Source organism: Lithobates pipiens, unplaced genomic scaffold (genome assembly GCF_037356315.1).
Source record: "Lithobates pipiens isolate NorthernLeopardFrog02 unplaced genomic scaffold, aLitPip1_a1.2 Scaffold_1, whole genome shotgun sequence".
Lineage (NCBI taxonomy): Eukaryota > Metazoa > Chordata > Amphibia > Anura > Ranidae > Lithobates > Lithobates pipiens.
Window position 1 is genome coordinate 911,069 of NW_027507685.1, and position 20,679 is coordinate 931,747.

Consider the following 20,679-nt stretch of genomic DNA (forward strand, 5'->3'; position numbering starts at 1 on the left):
CTAAATCACTTGACTTTTTCTTATATTTCCCAGTAGGGATGAGCTCTGGTGTATTCGCACACTCCACGTGCAGAGCCCACCAGGAAGTCGGCACGGTGCTGCGCTAATCACAGGCAGTGAGACATTTCCCGAGCTCTGCAGCCGCGCATCGGGGCAATGTCTCACTGCCTGTGATTAGCGCAGCGCCGTGCCGAATTCCTGGCAGGCTCTACACGTGCAGTGTGCGAACACGCAGCAGCTCATCCCTGTTTCCCAGGAACCCTTTGTGCTACCAAGCACTATGCTCTGCTGTGGCCATTATAAGGGGCCCGACTTCCCTTTTGAATTTTATAATATAAAGAATTCAATAGCAGGTGCTGAAAGTTGCAAAGGTAGACAGGAACAGAGTTGGTTATGGTAGGGAGAGCTTGCTGATAAAGTGTTCAATACATATAAGAAGCCAAGATTTGATTCACCTGTCACTTTTTAAGTGTACTATACTTTTGGCCTGGAAATGTAGCATCAAAAATTATAGGTGCAGAGGTGTCAAATCTGAAAATGAACATAGAGTATGCACATAGAGAGCTCCTGTTCTCCTATGGCTTCCTATTTATTTCAAACACTGGGGCCACACAAAAACTCCTCAATGCCAGTATTTGGGGAACACAATATCTCACTGCATTAAATTGCATGGCCTGTAGATTTCTGTTCCCCTCCCCCAAGTGACAATGTCTCTACCTGTGTAGCGCCCTCTATTGTCTATTATATTCGTGCCCCCTCCCCCATCTTTTTACCTCAATTTACCCACCTTGCGTCATGGTTCTCTCCTTGAACCCCAAACCCTTCAAGGCCTCCTTCAGTTGTGGATTAATTTTTGGCTTCTTAAAATAAATTGGCTTGTCTTAGGCACCTTATGCCGCGTACACACGACAGGACTTAAGTCCGGCAGACTTTCGATGGAGTTCTGACGGAGTTCTGACAGAGTTCTGATGGACTTTCCGAATGAACGGACTTGGCCACACACAATCACACCAAAGTCCGACGGATTCGAACGTGATGACGTATGACTGGACTAAAATAAGGAAGTTCATAGCCAGTAGCCAATAGCTGCCCTAGCGTCGGTTTTAGTCCGTCAGACTAGCACACACACGAGCGGATTTCTGGGTCCGGCAGAGTTCTGTCGGAAAAATTTGAAACATGTTCCATTTTTAAAGTCTGTCAGACTTTTGCAAATTAAAAGTCCGCTGCAGCCCACACACGTTCGAATAGTCTGCCGGAATCAAGTCTGGTCGTGTGTACGGGGCATGAGTTTTGGTGTGAATATTTTTGGCACACACAATTCCAACTTTAATATCATCTACCACATATGTAATACACTTATCACTCCCAAAAAATTACAGTGCTTTGAAAAATATCATACTCCTTGAAATTTTCCACATTTTTGTTTTGTTATAACGAAAAACTTAAATTTTATTGCCATTTTATGTGATAGACCAACACAAAGTGGCACATAATTGTCAAGTGAAAGAAAAATGCTAAATGGTTTTGAAAATCTTTTACAAATATTTGAAAAGTGTGGGGTGCACTTGTATTCAGCCCCCCTGAGTCAATACTTTGTACAACCACCTTTCACTGCAATTACAGCTGCAAGTCTTTTTGGGTATGTCTCTACCAGCTTTGCACATCTAGAGAGTGACATTTTTGCCCATTCTTCTTTGCAAAATAGTTCAAGCTCTGTCAGATTGCATGGAGAGTGTCTGGATTTAGGTCTGGACTGGGCCGTTCTAACACATGAATATGCTTTGACCTAAACCATTCCATTGTAGCTCTGGCTGTATGTTTAGGGTCGTTGTCCTGCTGGAATGTGAACCTCCACCCCAGTCTGAAGTCTTTTGCAGACTCCAACAGTTTTTCTTCTAAGATTGCGCTGTATTTGGCTCCATCCAGCTTCCCATCGACTCTGACCAGCTTCCCTGTCCCTGCTGAAGAAAAGCATGCCCACAACATGATGCTGCCACCACCATGTTTCACGGTGGGGATAGTGTGTTCAGGGTGATGTGCGGTGTTAGTTTTCCGCCACACATAACTTTTTGGCTTAAAAGCAAAAACTTTCAATTTTGGTCTCATCTGACCAGAGCAATTTCTTCCACAAGTTTGCTGTTTCGCCCACATTGCTTCTCGCAAACGAGACTTCTTATGGCTTTATTTCAATAAGGGCTTTCTTCTTGCCACTCTTCCATAAAGGCCAGATTTGTGAAGTGCACGACTAAGGCTATGTTTCCACGAATGCGTCCCCAAAGTTGCACAATTTTTCTGTGATTTTTTTTACCGTGACTTGAAGCAATGCCTGTGTATTCTTGAGGTCTATGGACATCAAGTCACATCAAAGTGGGACCAAGGTAGTGTAGGGACTACTTTGAAGTCGCTGCATCTTGAAGTCGCACAGATATGAACGGTACTCATTGGAAATCATGGGGTACGACTTGTCATGTGACTTTTCAGTCCCAAATCGCATGAAAAGTTGCACTAGTGGAAACCTAGCCTAATAGTTGTCCTGTGGACAGATTCTCCCACCTGAGCTGTGGATCTCTGCAACTCCTCCAGAGTTACCATGGGCATCATGGCTCCTTCTCTGATTAATGCTCTCCTTGTCCGGCCTATCAGTTTAGGTGGATGGCCTTGGTAGGTTTACAGTTGTGCCATACTCTTTCCATTTTGGTTAATGGATTGAACAGTGCTCCGTGAGCTGTTCAAAGCTTGGATTATTTTTTTTATAACCTAACCCTGCATTAAACTTCTCTAAACTTTATCCCTGACCTGTCTGGTGTGTTCCTTGGCCTTCATGATGCTGTTTGTTTACTAAGGTTCCCTAACAAAACCACCGAGGGCTTCACAGCACAGCTGTATTTATACTGAGAATAAATTACACACAGGTGGACTCTGTTTACTAATTAGGTGACTTCTGAAGGCAATTGGTTCCACTAGATTTTAGATAGGAATATTAGAGTAAAGGGGGCTGAATATAAATGCACGCCACACTTTTCAGATATTTGTAAAATGTTTTGAAAATCATTTTATCATTTTCTTTCCAGTTTTCAATTATGTGCCACTTTGTGTTGGTCTATCACATAAAATCCCAATAAAATATGTTTACTTTTTTAGTTGTAATATGACAAAATGTGGAAAATTTGCTCTCTAATAAGAAAATTTAGGTAGTCACCTAAGGCTTTGCACTCACAGGGACCTCGCGGCCTAATTTGCCTAATAGAAGAGTCGCCTCTGGGTATTTAGGACCGTGGCTGACAACAATGCTGCGGCTGCAGAGGATTAATGCTGCCTGCGAGCTCCATGGCCAGGCAATGGAGAGAGAGTAAGGGGGTTTGTAGGTCGCGCTATGGATAGTGGTTTGGGTAAGAGCAGCCCCTATTTAAATTCCTACCCAGTAAGGGAAGGAATAAAATGAAATAGGGAGGGGGGGGGAAATAGGATTGGCGCTATACCCTTTAAAGGTTGGAGACTAAGGTATACAATTAGCAAGAAATTTCCAGCAGGCTGGATAATAAAATAAAAGTAAAATAGATGTATGTGTCAATGAGTGTCAACAATTATTGTGTCCTTTAGAGACCATAAGTATCATAACATATCCTAAATGCATAAATCATTAAACAATTGTAACAGCATAAAATTATATAAAGTGCAAGGTGCTAGTGAATAAATTCTGGTAATTGTGACAAACCTATATAAATGAAAAGTAAAGCTTAGTGTATAGAAGAAATATGTATACAAAATATATATATATATAAATATAAAAATAAAAATAAAAAATATATAAAAAATCGATTTATCTGTTACAAGTCCTCACGTAGTGTAACTGTGATGAAAGGTACATATTACATAAGTGGAAAAATACAAAAAGGTGAAAAAATGTGGTAAAATTTAGCAGTAAAAAAAGCAAAAAATGGAAATAAGAATGATAATTAAAAATATTAAAAAGTTAAAAAGTAGTAAAGAGTGTCCCTCAAAAAGGTGATTATAAATTAGTGGGGTGTCCACTGCGAGTGAAAGTGAAGTAAAGGGTGGAGGAAATTTCAGTTGTTGTTCCCGATGCTCTGTGGCTATTTTTATGCAGTTGCTCTCACCAGAGTTAAGGCCCCTTCCGGGGTGGATCAACCTTCACAGTATCAGCCACTGTGTAGCTCTCTGGCTGGCCTCTGTTGCAGTTCCGGGAAACCTTCGTTCCTCCGTTCTTATGCCGTGTTAGGTTATATGTAATGAATAAGAGGCATATCCATGGTGCAGTACGTCTTATAAAACTTCGTATTTATTGTATAGGCAAAAATATTACTCACAAACATCCGTTCATATGCTTATATTGAGAAGGAAAGATTCCGTTCGGCTAGCCCGCTTTCTGAGTTAGCAGTGTATGCTTCGTGGCCACGCCCTACGCGTTTCGTCATCAAAGACGTCCTCTGGAGCGGCCATTTGCATACACCTTTTCCCATTTATAGGGTGTAGTGTGTCACCACGCATGTGCGGATAATCCCGCGGCCATTTTAATTGAGGGAATGCCCTCTGTTGGTTTTATACTGAAAATTTAAACTGAAAATTTAAACCACGCATGTGCGGGTAATCCCGCGGCCATTTTACTTGAGGGAATGCCCTCTGAAGATGTAAACGTAAATATAAAAGTATGTATTGCCGGGACACACTATTCCCTAATGTATAAGGGAAAATTAACATTCCAAATATTGCATATAGTTTAAAAACAAAAACAAAAAACAAAAAACGAAAACAAACACCGATTATGTGAAATTAATTAAAACGAAGCGAGACCAATTTAAAATGTACATAATTTAAGTATAACGAAAAAACCTCAATGTTATGATACCGATATGTATTAAAATTATTAATATTAAAAATATATTTTATTTATTAGAGATATTCTACCAAAAGTGTGTGTTTGTTACTGGAGGAGGTTATGTGAATATTAAGATTGTGGGAGGAGAGTAAAAAATCTTTAATGGGCTAAAAATATTAGAACTGGAGAAAATAAGATATAATAGACTGGAAAAATATAATTGGTAAAAATTATAATTGGTAAAAAATATGAAAATATAATATCAAAAATATATATATATATAAAATATATATAAAAAGAGTATAAAAAAGAGGGAAATGTATGTGATAATAATGATAATAGTAATACTGTATTAAGAAGTAGGTTAAAAAAGTAGGTTAGGAGAAAATATTGAAAGGAACCAAACACCAAAATGGTGTGTACTTAGTACTTATTTGTTACGTTAAGGGGATAGTTTGAAGAGAAGGAGGATGGACTATGCTTTTGTGGATTATTTTTTATTCTTTATTGGGAACTTTGAATGAATAACATTCGACCCGTTTGTAAAGTGGATGAAATAGGTCCAGGGTGGGGGTAAACTTAAAGATGGATATAGTGGGAATGAATATACCTTTAGTAAAATTAACAGTTAAAAAATGCAGGTGTTCTAAGATTTATGGTTGAATGTATTACATTTGACCTGTATAGAAAATCAAGTAATTAAACATTAAAAATTAGTTAAAAAGCAATTAAGATCTAAATCGATATTCATTCCTGCAGGATGTAAAGTTTCCATGTTAAAAATCCATCTAGTTTCATTCTGTGAGACTTTTATGGTTTTGTCTTCACCCCTCCAATGACCTTTGATTTTGTCGATTGCGTAAAAAATCATTTGTCTGGGATCCTTATTGTGATAGTCTCTGAAATGCCGTGAGACACTATGTTTGTCAAATCCATTCTTAATGTTAGTAATGTGTTCCCTAATTCTTTCGTGTAGTTCTCGCGTGGTTCTTCCCACATATTGCTTGCGGCAGGGGCATTCTATAACATATGTGACATGGGTGCTTCTGCAGGAAATAAGTTCTTTTATGGGGAAAGTCCTACCATTGGTAGTAGAGGTGAAAGTGGTGGTTTTCCTATTAGTTTTTCTACTTTTACGGCAGGGGAGACATTGACCGCACTTGAAAAATCCTTTCAAGTGTTTTGCAATCTTTATTTCTCTTGGTGGGTCAATTGTGTTTTTGACCAGTTTATTTCTTAAGTTAGGAGCTTTTCTGTAGATAAAAGAGGGGTTATTGGGTAAAAATTGTTTCAGAGTGTCGTCTACTTTCAAAATGGGCCAGTGTTTTTTTATTATTCTTTCTACTTCCTTGTGTTGTCTACTGAAACCCGTGAGGAAAGCTGTCTCTATATTCTTTGTTTTTTTCTTGATTGTTGCATTTTCTAACAGTTTTTTCCTTTCCATTCTTGTTACACTCTCTTTGAGGTTCCGTAACTGTGATTCTTTGTACCCTTTCTTCAAAAATCTTTCAATAATCACTTCGGCTTGTGTATCAAAGTCCTCTCTATTTGTACAGTTTCTATATAATCTCAGGAGTTGCCCTTTGGGTATGTTGCTAATCCAACGTGGATGATGGCAACTTGAGGTGGGTATGTACCCATTCCGATCTGTAGATTTGAAATAAGTCCTTGTACCCAAAGTACCCCCTGATTTAAAAATCTGTAAATCCAGGTAATTGATGCTCCATTCATCCCAGTTTCCTGTGAAAGTTATGTCATATATATTCTGGTTAATTTCCTCTAGAAAAGATTGTAGTTCTGATTGTGTGCCACCCCATATGATGATAATGTCGTCTATGTACCTTTTGTACATTTTAAGGTTCCTTCTCGGTATGCCGTAAATCTGCTCTGCTTCCCAATGGTTCAGGAACAAGTTTGCCACGCTGGGTGCATATTTGGCACCCATGGCTACACCTTTTGTTTGTACATAGTATTTGCCTCTATACCAAAAATGGTTATGGCTCATTGCGAGATCTAATCCTTCCAATATGTATTCAATCTGTTCTTGCTTGAGTTTGGACTTGCTATGTAGGGCCCACTCTACTCCGTTTAGTCCATCCTTCTGTTTGATGTTCGTATATAAGGAATTCACATTGATTGTTACTAGTATGTCCTTCTCTTCGATGTTAATGTTTTGAATATCCTTCAGCAACTGTCTACTGTCCTTCAGGTATGACTTGCCTTCAACCACTAATGGTTGAAGGAATCCATCAATGTAGGCGCCCAGTCTTGAAAATAAAGAATCTATGCCACTAACAATGGGTCTCCCCGGAGGATGTGTTTGATTCTTATGAATCTTTGGGACATAGTATATTACTGGGGTTTTAGGTGCATTGGGTACTAGGTACCTTGCTTCCTTTTTATTCAGTATGCCTTTAGTAAGTCCCTTGTTGACATAGTTGTTCAGCTTCCTATTGTATTCTTCTTTTGGATTTTTCTTCAGTACTTTGTATGTGTCTGGTGTGTTGAGGAGCCTGGTCATCTCTTCTTCATAGTCTGTTTTATTTAGTATGACCAGCCCTCCTCCCTTGTCGGCCGGTCTGATGACTATGTCTTTTTTCTTTTCCAGTTCTTTAATGATCTTCCATATTCCCTTTCCTTTTGTAGTTCTTATTGTCAAGTTCCTTAAATCTTTTTCTACCATCTTCTTAAAAACTTTTATTCCCTCATTCTGTTGTTGGTTGGGGTTAAAAACAGAGTTATTTTTCAATTGGGAGTGTTTAAATTGTAACTCCTCTTTTTCTTTCTTATCCGAGTTCTTGGAAGCAAAAAATTTTTTAATGTTTAATTTTCTAATAAATTTCTGTAAGTCTATAAAAGTTTCAAACTTGTCCAGGTCCTTGTCTGGGGCGAATTTGAGGCCTAGATCCAAGACTCTCAGTTCCTCTTCATTAAAAATGGCTTGGCTTAAATTATAGATGCCTTCTCCTAATACTCTCTCCTTCTTTTTCTTGAGGCCTCCTCTCTTACCTCTCTTTCGCTTTCTCCTGCCCATCTTGGGGGCCTGTATTCCCTCCTCTGGTTTTCTCGATGTTCCGAATATTCCATGTCTTCCCTGGGCACGTTTGATGGTCCTGTCCACCTGGGGTTCCAACCGCCATTTCTTCTGGGTTGCCACTGGTATTGATTTCTTATTGGGTACCGGAATGGTTTCCAACCTCCTCTCGGGCCATATGGGGGGATCCCTGGTGGTCTGTGACCTTGGCCTCTCTGAAAAAAATCCCTTTGGTATCTATTGTTGTGAGGGGTAGCTCGCGGATATTCCCTAAGAGGGGAATATCTATTTTGGTGTGTCGGAATGTTGAATGGGGCTGTTTCATAATTTTGATTGCCTTCAACAAAAAAAGCAGAAAAAATTCCGGAGAGACGTGTTAGATTACAAAAATCAACAGGTGTACAAATGGCAGATGGACACCACTTACATAGAGGAAGAAAATGACATATCCATGGGAGAAGACTCTGAGGAAGAACAAACCAACAGAGCAGATGAAGTATGGCAACAACCCATACCAACACCAAATAGAATAGGCAGAACAGTGGAACCACAAACACCAATTCACAGAAGACCTGCAACTAGTAATAATAGGAATTACAGAAGAAGAGAATGGGACCCTCCTAAAGGCAATCAAAATTATGAAACAGCCCCATTCAACATTCCGACACACCAAAATAGATATTCCCCTCTTAGGGAATATCCGCGAGCTACCCCTCACAACAATAGATACCAAAGGGATTTTTTTCAGAGAGGCCAAGGTCACAGACCACCAGGGATCCCCCCATATGGCCCGAGAGGAGGTTGGAAACCATTCCGGTACCCAATAAGAAATCAATACCAGTGGCAACCCAGAAGAAATGGCGGTTGGAACCCCAGGTGGACAGGACCATCAAAACGTGCCCAGGGAAGACATGGAATATTCGGAACATCGAGAAAACCAGAGGAGGGAATACAGGCCCCCAAGATGGGCAGGAGAAAGCGAAAGAGAGGTAAGAGAGGAGGCCTCAAGAAAAAGAAGGAGAGAGTATTAGGAGAAGGCATCTATAATTTAAGCCAAGCCATTTTTAATGAAGAGGAACTGAGAGTCTTGGATCTAGGCCTCAAATTCGCCCCAGACAAGGACCTGGACAAGTTTGAAACTTTTATAGACTTACAGAAATTTATTAGAAAATTAAACATTAAAAAATTTTTTGCTTCCAAGAACTCGGATAAGAAAGAAAAAGAGGAGTTACAATTTAAACACTCCCAATTGAAAAATAACTCTGTTTTTAACCCCAACCAACAACAGAATGAGGGAATAAAAGTTTTTAAGAAGATGGTAGAAAAAGATTTAAGGAACTTGACAATAAGAACTACAAAAGGAAAGGGAATATGGAAGATCATTAAAGAACTGGAAAAGAAAAAAGACATAGTCATCAGACCGGCCGACAAGGGAGGAGGGCTGGTCATACTAAATAAAACAGACTATGAAGAAGAGATGACCAGGCTCCTCAACACACCAGACACATACAAAGTACTGAAGAAAAATCCAAAAGAAGAATACAATAGGAAGCTGAACAACTATGTCAACAAGGGACTTACTAAAGGCATACTGAATAAAAAGGAAGCAAGGTACCTAGTACCCAATGCACCTAAAACCCCAGTAATATACTATGTCCCAAAGATTCATAAGAATCAAACACATCCTCCGGGGAGACCCATTGTTAGTGGCATAGATTCTTTATTTTCAAGACTGGGCGCCTACATTGATGGATTCCTTCAACCATTAGTGGTTGAAGGCAAGTCATACCTGAAGGACAGTAGACAGTTGCTGAAGGATATTCAAAACATTAACATCGAAGAGAAGGACATACTAGTAACAATCGATGTGAATTCCTTATATACGAACATCAAACAGAAGGATGGACTAAACGGAGTAGAGTGGGCCCTACATAGCAAGTCCAAACTCAAGCAAGAACAGATTGAATACATATTGGAAGGATTAGATCTCGCAATGAGCCATAACCATTTTTGGTATAGAGGCAAATACTATGTACAAACAAAAGGTGTAGCCATGGGTGCCAAATATGCACCCAGCGTGGCAAACTTGTTCCTGAACCATTGGGAAGCAGAGCAGATTTACGGCATACCGAGAAGGAACCTTAAAATGTACAAAAGGTACATAGACGACATTATCATCATATGGGGTGGCACACAATCAGAACTACAATCTTTTCTAGAGGAAATTAACCAGAATATATATGACATAACTTTCACAGGAAACTGGGATGAATGGAGCATCAATTACCTGGATTTACAGATTTTTAAATCAGGGGGTACTTTGGGTACAAGGACTTATTTCAAATCTACAGATCGGAATGGGTACATACCCACCTCAAGTTGCCATCATCCACGTTGGATTAGCAACATACCCAAAGGGCAACTCCTGAGATTATATAGAAACTGTACAAATAGAGAGGACTTTGATACACAAGCCGAAGTGATTATTGAAAGATTTTTGAAGAAAGGGTACAAAGAATCACAGTTACGGAACCTCAAAGAGAGTGTAACAAGAATGGAAAGGAAAAAACTGTTAGAAAATGCAACAATCAAGAAAAAAACAAAGAATATAGAGACAGCTTTCCTCACGGGTTTCAGTAGACAACACAAGGAAGTAGAAAGAATAATAAAAAAACACTGGCCCATTTTGAAAGTAGACGACACTCTGAAACAATTTTTACCCAATAACCCCTCTTTTATCTACAGAAAAGCTCCTAACTTAAGAAATAAACTGGTCAAAAACACAATTGACCCACCAAGAGAAATAAAGATTGCAAAACACTTGAAAGGATTTTTCAAGTGCGGTCAATGTCTCCCCTGCCGTAAAAGTAGAAAAACTAATAGGAAAACCACCACTTTCACCTCTACTACCAATGGTAGGCCTTTCCCCATAAAAGAACTTATTTCCTGCAGAAGCACCCATGTCACATATGTTATAGAATGCCCCTGCCGCAAGCAATATGTGGGAAGAACCACGCGAGAACTACACGAAAGAATTAGGGAACACATTACTAACATTAAGAATGGATTTGACAAACATAGTGTCTCACGGCATTTCAGAGACTATCACAATAAGGATCCCAGACAAATGATTTTTTACGCAATCGACAAAATCAAAGGTCATTGGAGGGGTGAAGACAAAACCATAAAAGTCTCACAGAATGAAACTAGATGGATTTTTAACATGGAAACTTTACATCCTGCAGGAATGAATATCGATTTAGATCTTAATTGCTTTTTAACTAATTTTTAATGTTTAATTACTTGATTTTCTATACAGGTCAAATGTAATACATTCAACCATAAATCTTAGAACACCTGCATTTTTTAACTGTTAATTTTACTAAAGGTATATTCATTCCCACTATATCCATCTTTAAGTTTACCCCCACCCTGGACCTATTTCATCCACTTTACAAACGGGTCGAATGTTATTCATTCAAAGTTCCCAATAAAGAATAAAAAATAATCCACAAAAGCATAGTCCATCCTCCTTCTCTTCAAACTATCCCCTTAACGTAACAAATAAGTACTAAGTACACACCATTTTGGTGTTTGGTTCCTTTCAATATTTTCTCCTAACCTACTTTTTTAACCTACTTCTTAATACAGTATTACTATTATCATTATTATCACATACATTTCCCTCTTTTTTATACTCTTTTTATATATATTTTATATATATATATATTTTTGATATTATATTTTCATATTTTTTACCAATTATAATTTTTACCAATTATATTTTTCCAGTCTATTATATCTTATTTTCTCCAGTTCTAATATTTTTAGCCCATTAAAGATTTTTTACTCTCCTCCCACAATCTTAATATTCACATAACCTCCTCCAGTAACAAACACACACTTTTGGTAGAATATCTCTAATAAATAAAATATATTTTTAATATTAATAATTTTAATACATATCGGTATCATAACATTGAGGTTTTTTCGTTATACTTAAATTATGTACATTTTAAATTGGTCTCGCTTCGTTTTAATTAATTTCACATAATCGGTGTTTGTTTTCGTTTTTTGTTTTTTGTTTTTGTTTTTAAACTATATGCAATATTTGGAATGTTAATTTTCCCTTATACATTAGGGAATAGTGTGTCCCGGCAATACATACTTTTATATTTACGTTTACATCTTCAGAGGGCATTCCCTCAAGTAAAATGGCCGCGGGATTACCCGCACATGCGTGGTTTAAATTTTCAGTTTAAATTTTCAGTATAAAACCAACAGAGGGCATTCCCTCAATTAAAATGGCCGCGGGATTATCCGCACATGCGTGGTGACACACTACACCCTATAAATGGGAAAAGGTGTATGCAAATGGCCGCTCCAGAGGACGTCTTTGATGACGAAACGCGTAGGGCATGGCCACGAAGCATACACTGCTAACTCAGAAAGCGGGCTAGCCGAACGGAATCTTTCCTTCTCAATATAAGCATATGAACGGATGTTTGTGAGTAATATTTTTGCCTATACAATAAATACGAAGTTTTATAAGACGTACTGCACCATGGATATGCCTCTTATTCATTACATATAACCTAACACGGCATAAGAACGGAGGAACGAAGGTTTCCCGGAACTGCAACAGAGGCCAGCCAGAGAGCTACACAGTGGCTGATACTGTGAAGGTTGATCCACCCCGGAAGGGGCCTTAACTCTGGTGAGAGCAACTGCATAAAAATAGCCACAGAGCATCGGGAACAACAACTGAAATTTCCTCCACCCTTTACTTCACTTTCACTCGCAGTGGACACCCCACTAATTTATAATCACCTTTTTGAGGGACACTCTTTACTACTTTTTAACTTTTTAATATTTTTAATTATCATTCTTATTTCCATTTTTTGCTTTTTTTACTGCTAAATTTTACCACATTTTTTCACCTTTTTGTATTTTTCCACTTATGTAATATGTACCTTTCATCACAGTTACACTACGTGAGGACTTGTAACAGATAAATCGATTTTTTATATATTTTTTATTTTTATTTTTATATTTATATATATATATTTTGTATACATATTTCTTCTATACACTAAGCTTTACTTTTCATTTATATAGGTTTGTCACAATTACCAGAATTTATTCACTAGCACCTTGCACTTTATATAATTTTATGCTGTTACAATTGTTTAATGATTTATGCATTTAGGATATGTTATGACACTTATGGTCTCTAAAGGACACAATAATTGTTGACACTTATTGACACATACATCTATTTTACTTTTATTTTATTATCCAGCCTGCTGGAAATTTCTTGCTAATTGTATACCTTAGTCTCCAACCTTTAAAGGGTATAGCGCCAATCCTATTTCCCCCCCCCCTCCCTATTTCAATGGAGAGAGAGGACAGAGCCTGCGCTTTGTTGTCCAGGGGAGGAGGATAAGTGGAGGAGAATTAAATATTCTCACCCAAAGCACCCTGTCACCCCCCCACTGGAGTGCTCTGCGGAGCCATATTCGCACACCCGGAGGAGGCATACTGGAAATGACCCCATTTTGGAAAGCAAACATCCCAACGTATATTCTATGAGGCATAATTAGTCTTTTGAACAGTTAATTTTTTTCCACAAGTTTTCAGAATACGTGGAAAGAAAATGAAAACATTTTTTTTTTTTACACAAAGTGGTCAGTTTATAAGATATTTCTAACTCAAAGCATGTACATAGCAAAAATTACACCCCAAAATACATTCTGCTACTCATCCTGAGTATGGCGATACCACATGTGTGTGACTTTTACACAGCGTATCGACATACAGAGGCCCAACATGCAGGGAGCGCCGTCAGGTGTTCTAGGAGCATAAATTACTCCTCTAATTTCCTAACGACCTATTACATTTGTGAAGGCCCCGGAGCACCAGGACAATGGAATTATCCACGAAATGACCCCATTTTGGAAAACAAACACCCAAAGTATATTCTATGAAGCATTATGAGTCTTTTGAACGGTTAATTTTTTTACACAAGTCTTCAGAAAATGTGGAAAGAAAATGAAAATCTTTTTTTTTTTTTTTTTTTACACAAAGTTGTCCATTTATAAGATATTTCTAACAAATAGCATGTATATAGCAAAATATATAGCATATATATAGCAAAAATTACACCCCAAAACACATTCTGCTACTCATCCTGACTATTGTGATACCACATGTGTGAGACTTTTACACAGCCTGGCCATATACAGAGGTCCAACATTGAAGTAGTGCCTTCAGGCGTTCTAGGAGCATAAATTACACATCTCATTTCGTTCCTACCCATCACACTTTTGAAGGTCCTGGAGCACCAGGACAATGGAATTACCCCCAAAATGACCCCATTTTGGAAAGTAAACACCCCAACTTATATTCTATGAGGCATGGTCTGCAAATAGGTACTCGGGTACTCTGACTGGCTGGTGACAGGTACTCTGTTACTCCGACGAACTGGTAACAGGTACTCCGTTACTCCGACGGGCTGGTGACAGGTACTCCGTTACTCCGACGGGCTGGTGACAGGTACTCGGGTACTCTAACGTGCTGGTGACAGGTACTCGGGTACGCCTACAGGCTGGTGACAGATACTCGGATACTCCTACGGGCTGATGACAGGTACTCGGGTACTCCTACGGGCTGATGACAGGTACTCGTGTACTCAGATGAACTGTGGCAGGTACTCGGGTACTCAGATGAACTGTGACAGGTACTCGGGTACTCAGATGGACTATGACAGGTACTCAGATGGACTGTGACAGGTACTCGGGTACTCAGATGGGTTGTGACAGGTACTCATGTACTTGGGTACTCAGATGGGCTGGGACAGGTATTCGGGTACTCAGATAGGCTGGGACAGGTACTCGGGTACTCAGATGGGCTGGGACAGGTACTTGGGTACTAAGATGGGCTGGGACAGGTACTTGGGTACTCAGATGGGCTGACAGGTGCTCAGATACTCGGGTACTCAGATGGGCTGACAGGTGCTCAGGTACTCGGATACTCAGATGGAATGTGACAGGTACTCAGAAGGGCTGTAACAGGTACTCAGGTATTCGGGTACTCAGATGGGCTGACAGGTACTCGGGTACTCAGATGGGCTGACAGGTACTCAGGTACTCGGGTACTCAGATGGGCTGTGACAGGTACTCAGGTACTCATATGGGCTGGGACAGGTACTCGGGTACTCAGATGGGCTGGGACAGGTACTCGGGTACTCAGATGGGATGGGACAGGTACTCGGGTACTCAGATGGGCTGGGACAGGTACTCGGGTACTCAGATGGGCTGACAGGTACTCAGGTACTCGGGTACTAAGATGGGCTGTGACCGGTACTGGGGTACTCATATGGGCTGGGACAGGTACTCAGGTACTCGGGTACTCAGATGGGCTGTGACAGGTACTCAGGTACTTGGGTACTCAGATGGGCTGGAACAGGTACTCAGATGGGCTGGGACAGGTACTCGGGTACTCAGATGGGCTGGGACAGGTACTCGGGTACTCAGATGGGCTGGGACAGGTACTTGGGTACTCAGATGGGCTGACAGGTGCTCAGATACTCGGGTACTCAGATGGGCTGACAGGTGCTCAGGTACTCGGATACTTAGATGGAATGTGACAGGTACTTGCTCCGGTGGCGTTTTGCAATCGGATTTAACCCCTTTTCTGGCCAAAAAGGCGGCCAAATAGCGCCATTAAAACAACGGTAAAAAAAATAGCGCCGCTTTACCGATGACGGCGGCTCAGTGTGAAAGGGGTCTTAAAGTGCATATTTAATTTGTGTCATTCTGAGTTTTCTGCATGTTTTTGCAGAAAAATATTAAAATTATGAAAAATTGACGTTTACCTTCACCATTCAGTACAAGCATATAATATTGCATTAAAAAAATTAAAATATGTTTACGTTTTTAGTTGTAATATGACAAAATGTGGAAAATTTGCTCTCTAATAAGAAAATTTAGGTAGTCACCTAAGGCTTTGCACTCACAGGGACCTCGCGGCCTAATTTGCCTAATAGAAGAGTCGCCTCTGGGTATTTAGGACCGTGGCTGACAACAATGCTGCGGCTGCAGAGGATTAATGCTGCCTGCGAGCTCCATGGCCAGGCAATGGAGAGAGAGGACAGAGCCTGCGCTTTGTTGTCCAGGGGAGGAGGATAAGTGGAGGAGAATTAAATATTCTCACCCAAAGCACCCTGTCACCCCCCCACTGGAGTGCTCTGCGGAGCCATATTCGCACACCCGGAGGAGGTGTGGCATGACAGGTGGGCTGACAGGTGCTCAGATACTCGGGTACTCAGATGGGCTGACAGGTGCTCAGGTACTCGGATACTTAGATGGAATGTGACAGGTACTCAGAAGGGCTGTAACAGGTACTCAGGTATTCGGGTACTCAGATGGGCTGACAGGTACTCAGGTACTCGGGTACTCAGATGGGCTGACAGGTACTCAGGTACTCGGGTACTCAGATGGGCTGTGACAGGTACTCATATGGGCTGGGACAGGTACTCGGGTACTCAGATGGGCTGGGACAGGTACTCGGGTACTCAGATGGGATGGGACAGGTACTCGGGTACTCAGATGGGCTGGGACAGGTACTCGGGTACTCAGATGGGCTGACAGGTACTCAGGTACTCGGGTACTAAGATGGGTTGTGACAGGTACTGGGGTACTCATATGGGCTGGGACAGGTACTCGGGTACTCAGATGGGCTGTGACAGGTACTCAGGTACTTGGGTACTCAGATGGGCTGGGACAGGTACTCGGGTACTCAGATGGGCTGGGACAGGTACTCGGGTACTCAGATGGGCTGACAGGTACTCGGGTACTAAGATGGGCTGTGACAGGTACTGGGGTACTCATATGGGCTGGGACAGGTACTTGAGTGCTCAGATGGGCTGGAACAGGTACTCGGGTACTCAGATGGGCTGACAGGTACTCGGGTACTCAGATGGGCTGACAGGTACTCAGGTACTCAGATGGGCTGTGATGGGTGGTGACAGGTACTTTGATGGGTGGTGACAGGTCCTCTTTATTGGGGGGGGGGGGTAATCAGTGTGTGTTGGTGTGTACACTAGGCAGTAACGAGATGTTACCACAATCTCTTTCTCACACACTATCAGTGTGTGAGGAGGAGAACCCGGTAACATCTCATTACCGCGGTTTGTTTACATTCTGTGACAGGCTGTGATTGGACACAGCCGGACACGTGGTAAAGAGCCAGTTTCATTGGCTCTTTACTGCGATCGGGGTTGGGCTGTGTCAGGGTGACAAGCCGCATCCCCGATCGCCGCTCTGCATACGCCCTAGGTGCATGCACGAGTGCTGTGACTGCACAGTGCATGTGACCGGCTGTGATTGGACACGGCCGGTCACGTGTATCGGGGGGGGGTGGATGGGGATGAAAATCCCACAGATCAGGGATGGGCTGTGTCCGAGTGGCACACCTCATCCACAATCGCCGCACTGCGGGCCCTCGGGGGCCAGTAGGAATGGCGAAATACAGAGGCCGTCATATGACGTCCACCCAGGATGGGAGATCCCATCTGTGGGCATCATTTGACTATGGCCCGGTATTGAAGTGGTTAAGAAACTGTGTTATCTTTTGAATAAATATCCCAAAAAGAGGATCCAGTGTCAGTTTCTACAATTCTTTGGGCCATCTACCACGGGAAACCCCTAGACGGAGGCGAGATCAAGAAGGTAGCAGTAAGCCCAATCAAACCAGCAGCTCCTTCGGGGGACAGTGCTACACGGTTATACGTCATCACCAGCACACCGGGATGATCGTCCACAACATGCACTTTTCAAGCATACAAATGTGAATGAGCCGTAACTGAGATCACATCCTAAGGGCAAATCTAAATTCATTTGTACAAGCCTTATGCTCATTATTCTATGCTTTTTAATTTGCTTTACCCCTTTCACATTGGAGCTTTTTGCAGGCTCTATAGCGTTAAAAATAGCGCCTGCAAAACACCCTAAAACAGCTGCTCCATTCACTCCAGTGTGAAAACCCGAGGGCTTTCACACTGGAGAGGTGTGCTGGCAGGGAGTCAGAAATGTACTGCCAGCAGCTTCTTTGGAGCGGTGAAATGAATGGGGCAGCGCAGCGATACCACCGACAAAATTCTGCTCCGGTGGCGTTTTGCAATCGGATTTAACCCCTTTTCTGGCCAAAAAGGCGGCCAAATAGCGCCATTAAAACAACGGTAAAAAAATAGCGCCGCTTTACTGATGACGGCGGCTCAGTGTGAAAGGGGTCTTAAAGTGCATATTTAATTTGTGTCATTCTGAGTTTTCTGCATGTTTTTGCAGAAAAATATTAAAATTATGAAAAATTGACGTTTACCTTCACCATTCAGTACAAGCATATAATATTGCATTAAAAATATATATTTTCATTAATTCCTATGGGCCTCCTTAAAGCGGAGTTCCACCCATAAGTGGAACTTCCCCTCATGGCACCTTTCAGGGGGGAGGGGGGTGCGGATACCTGTATAATACAGGTATCTGTACCCACTTCCGGGAATAGTCAAGCCCCTTCCTGCACCCCCTGCTGTCTCCTGGGAAACACACAGGTCCCAGGAGATAGCAGGGACCACTTGCGACGTGCACATGCACAGTAGGCAACCGGGAAGTAAAGCCGCAAAGCTTCACTTCCTGAGAATGGCGCCGGCAGCAACTGAGAGCCAAGGGACTCCAGTAAAAGTAATTGTCCATTTATTAAAAGTCAGCAGCTGCAGTATTTATAGCTGTTGGCTTTAATATTTTTTTTTTAGGTGGACTCCCTCTCCCTCTCCCAAGACACATTACTGCAAAAAAAAAAAAAAAAGGAAAGTGCAGGGATATTTGTGCATTGCAAAGCAGTGATGGAAATAGCTTACACTGACATTCTTTTTGACTGTTCCTGCATTTAACTAAAGTAAAAAAAAAACTGCATTATGCTACAGGCAGACCCTATGATTAGTATTGAGCATTAATTTCTTTACTGCACACACTGCATCCAAGAAAACCAGTGACCTACATGATCCTTTCATATCACAAAGAACAAACTAGATTTCTTCTGCAGGGCAATACAGGAAAGTGATGGGGCCTGGTCTATCTTAGTCAGCCACACCAAATTAGGTAATATATTACAAAGGAAAACATTGGGGGTTATTTACTAAAGGCAAATCCACTTTGCACTGCAAGTGCACTTGGAAGTAAAGTCACTGTAGATCCGAGGGGGGACATGCAAGGAAAAAAAAAACAGTATTTTAGCTTGCACATGATTGGATGATCATGATTGGATGATAAAATCAGCAGAGCTTCCCCTCATTTCAGATCTACCCCTCAGATTTAGAGTGACTGCACTTCCAAGTGCACTTTCAGTGGAAAGTGGATTTGCCTTTCGTAAATAAACCCCATAGTCATGTAAAGGAATACATTCGCTTGATGAAAATACTGTATTTATCGGCGTATAACACGCACTTTTTTCCTCTTAAAATCAGGGGAAAATCGTGGGTGTGTGTTATACGCCAGTCCCCCGCCGATTGTGAGCCTCTCGGCCAATCTCGTTGCCCCGCGAAAGCTGTCGTGATTGGCCGAGTAAGGCCGAAAGCCACTGAGAGCATTCGAGAATGGCCAAGAGCTGCCGAGAATGGCCGAGTGCCGCCAAGATACACAGGACATACGGCTCTGTATCTCAGCAGCGCCATTTTTAAACGGCAAGGCTGAAAATTACACAGACAAGGCTGCAAATGACACTGACAAGGCTGCAAATGACACTGACATGGCTGCAATTGACACTGACAAAGCTGAATGACAAGGCTGCATGAAAAGGCTGCAAAAGACACTGACAAGGCTGCATGACAAGGCTGCAAATGACACTGACAAGGCTGGAAATGACACTGACAAGGCTGCATTGATGGGCATTTAAATGAAAGTTTTTTTTCCTTAAACTTCCCTCCTAAAAGTTTTTTTCCTTAAAATTCCCTCCTAAACTTGGGGTGCATGTTATACGCCGGTGCGTGTTATACGCCAATAAATACGGTAATCTTATCAACCTGTATTTGAAAGCCTTGTTTTTTTAGTAATTTACAATTATATAAAATATGTGCATGAAATAAGTCATATCTGTTAAGCCATTGGCTGAGAACGCTGATCGGATGCTGATTGGCAAATCTTTTTAGGTCCAAACAGCTGGCTTCAGTTGGACTGACTGCCATACATACGGGCCGATTCTGCCTGATGTGTACTAGGCTTTAAATTCATAGACAGGCTTTGCGTCTTGCGTTGTAGTGATACACTGATTGCTCCCTACTGCTTGCTCTCACTCAGTGTATATATAGTCAATATATTGAGTCACGTAACTAGCAGAAGCTTAGCTTCCCTGCAGTTTTTATATTTCAACAGTTATTTGTGGCTAAATTCTAGTGTACAAAAGTAAATAAATAAAAAAAAAATGTTTTTTTTTTTTGAAAATACAATTTCAAAAGGACATCCTTGGCATTTCAGAGTTACATGGAATGCCACAAATTCTTTAAATATATTCATCGTACAAATGTGAGGACAGGATGTGAATATTGGGAGTTGGTAATAAGGAGATGTCAGATTTATTCAATGATTTTTATCTTTTTTATACAAATGAAAAAGATGGGTTTGATAGTAAAAAAAAAACCCCGCAACATACAGTGATATACAATGTAATACTGACATATAATTTCACACATAGGTTGGACTTGATGGACTTGTGTCTTTTTTCAACCTCGCCTACTATATAACTATGTACTGTATTT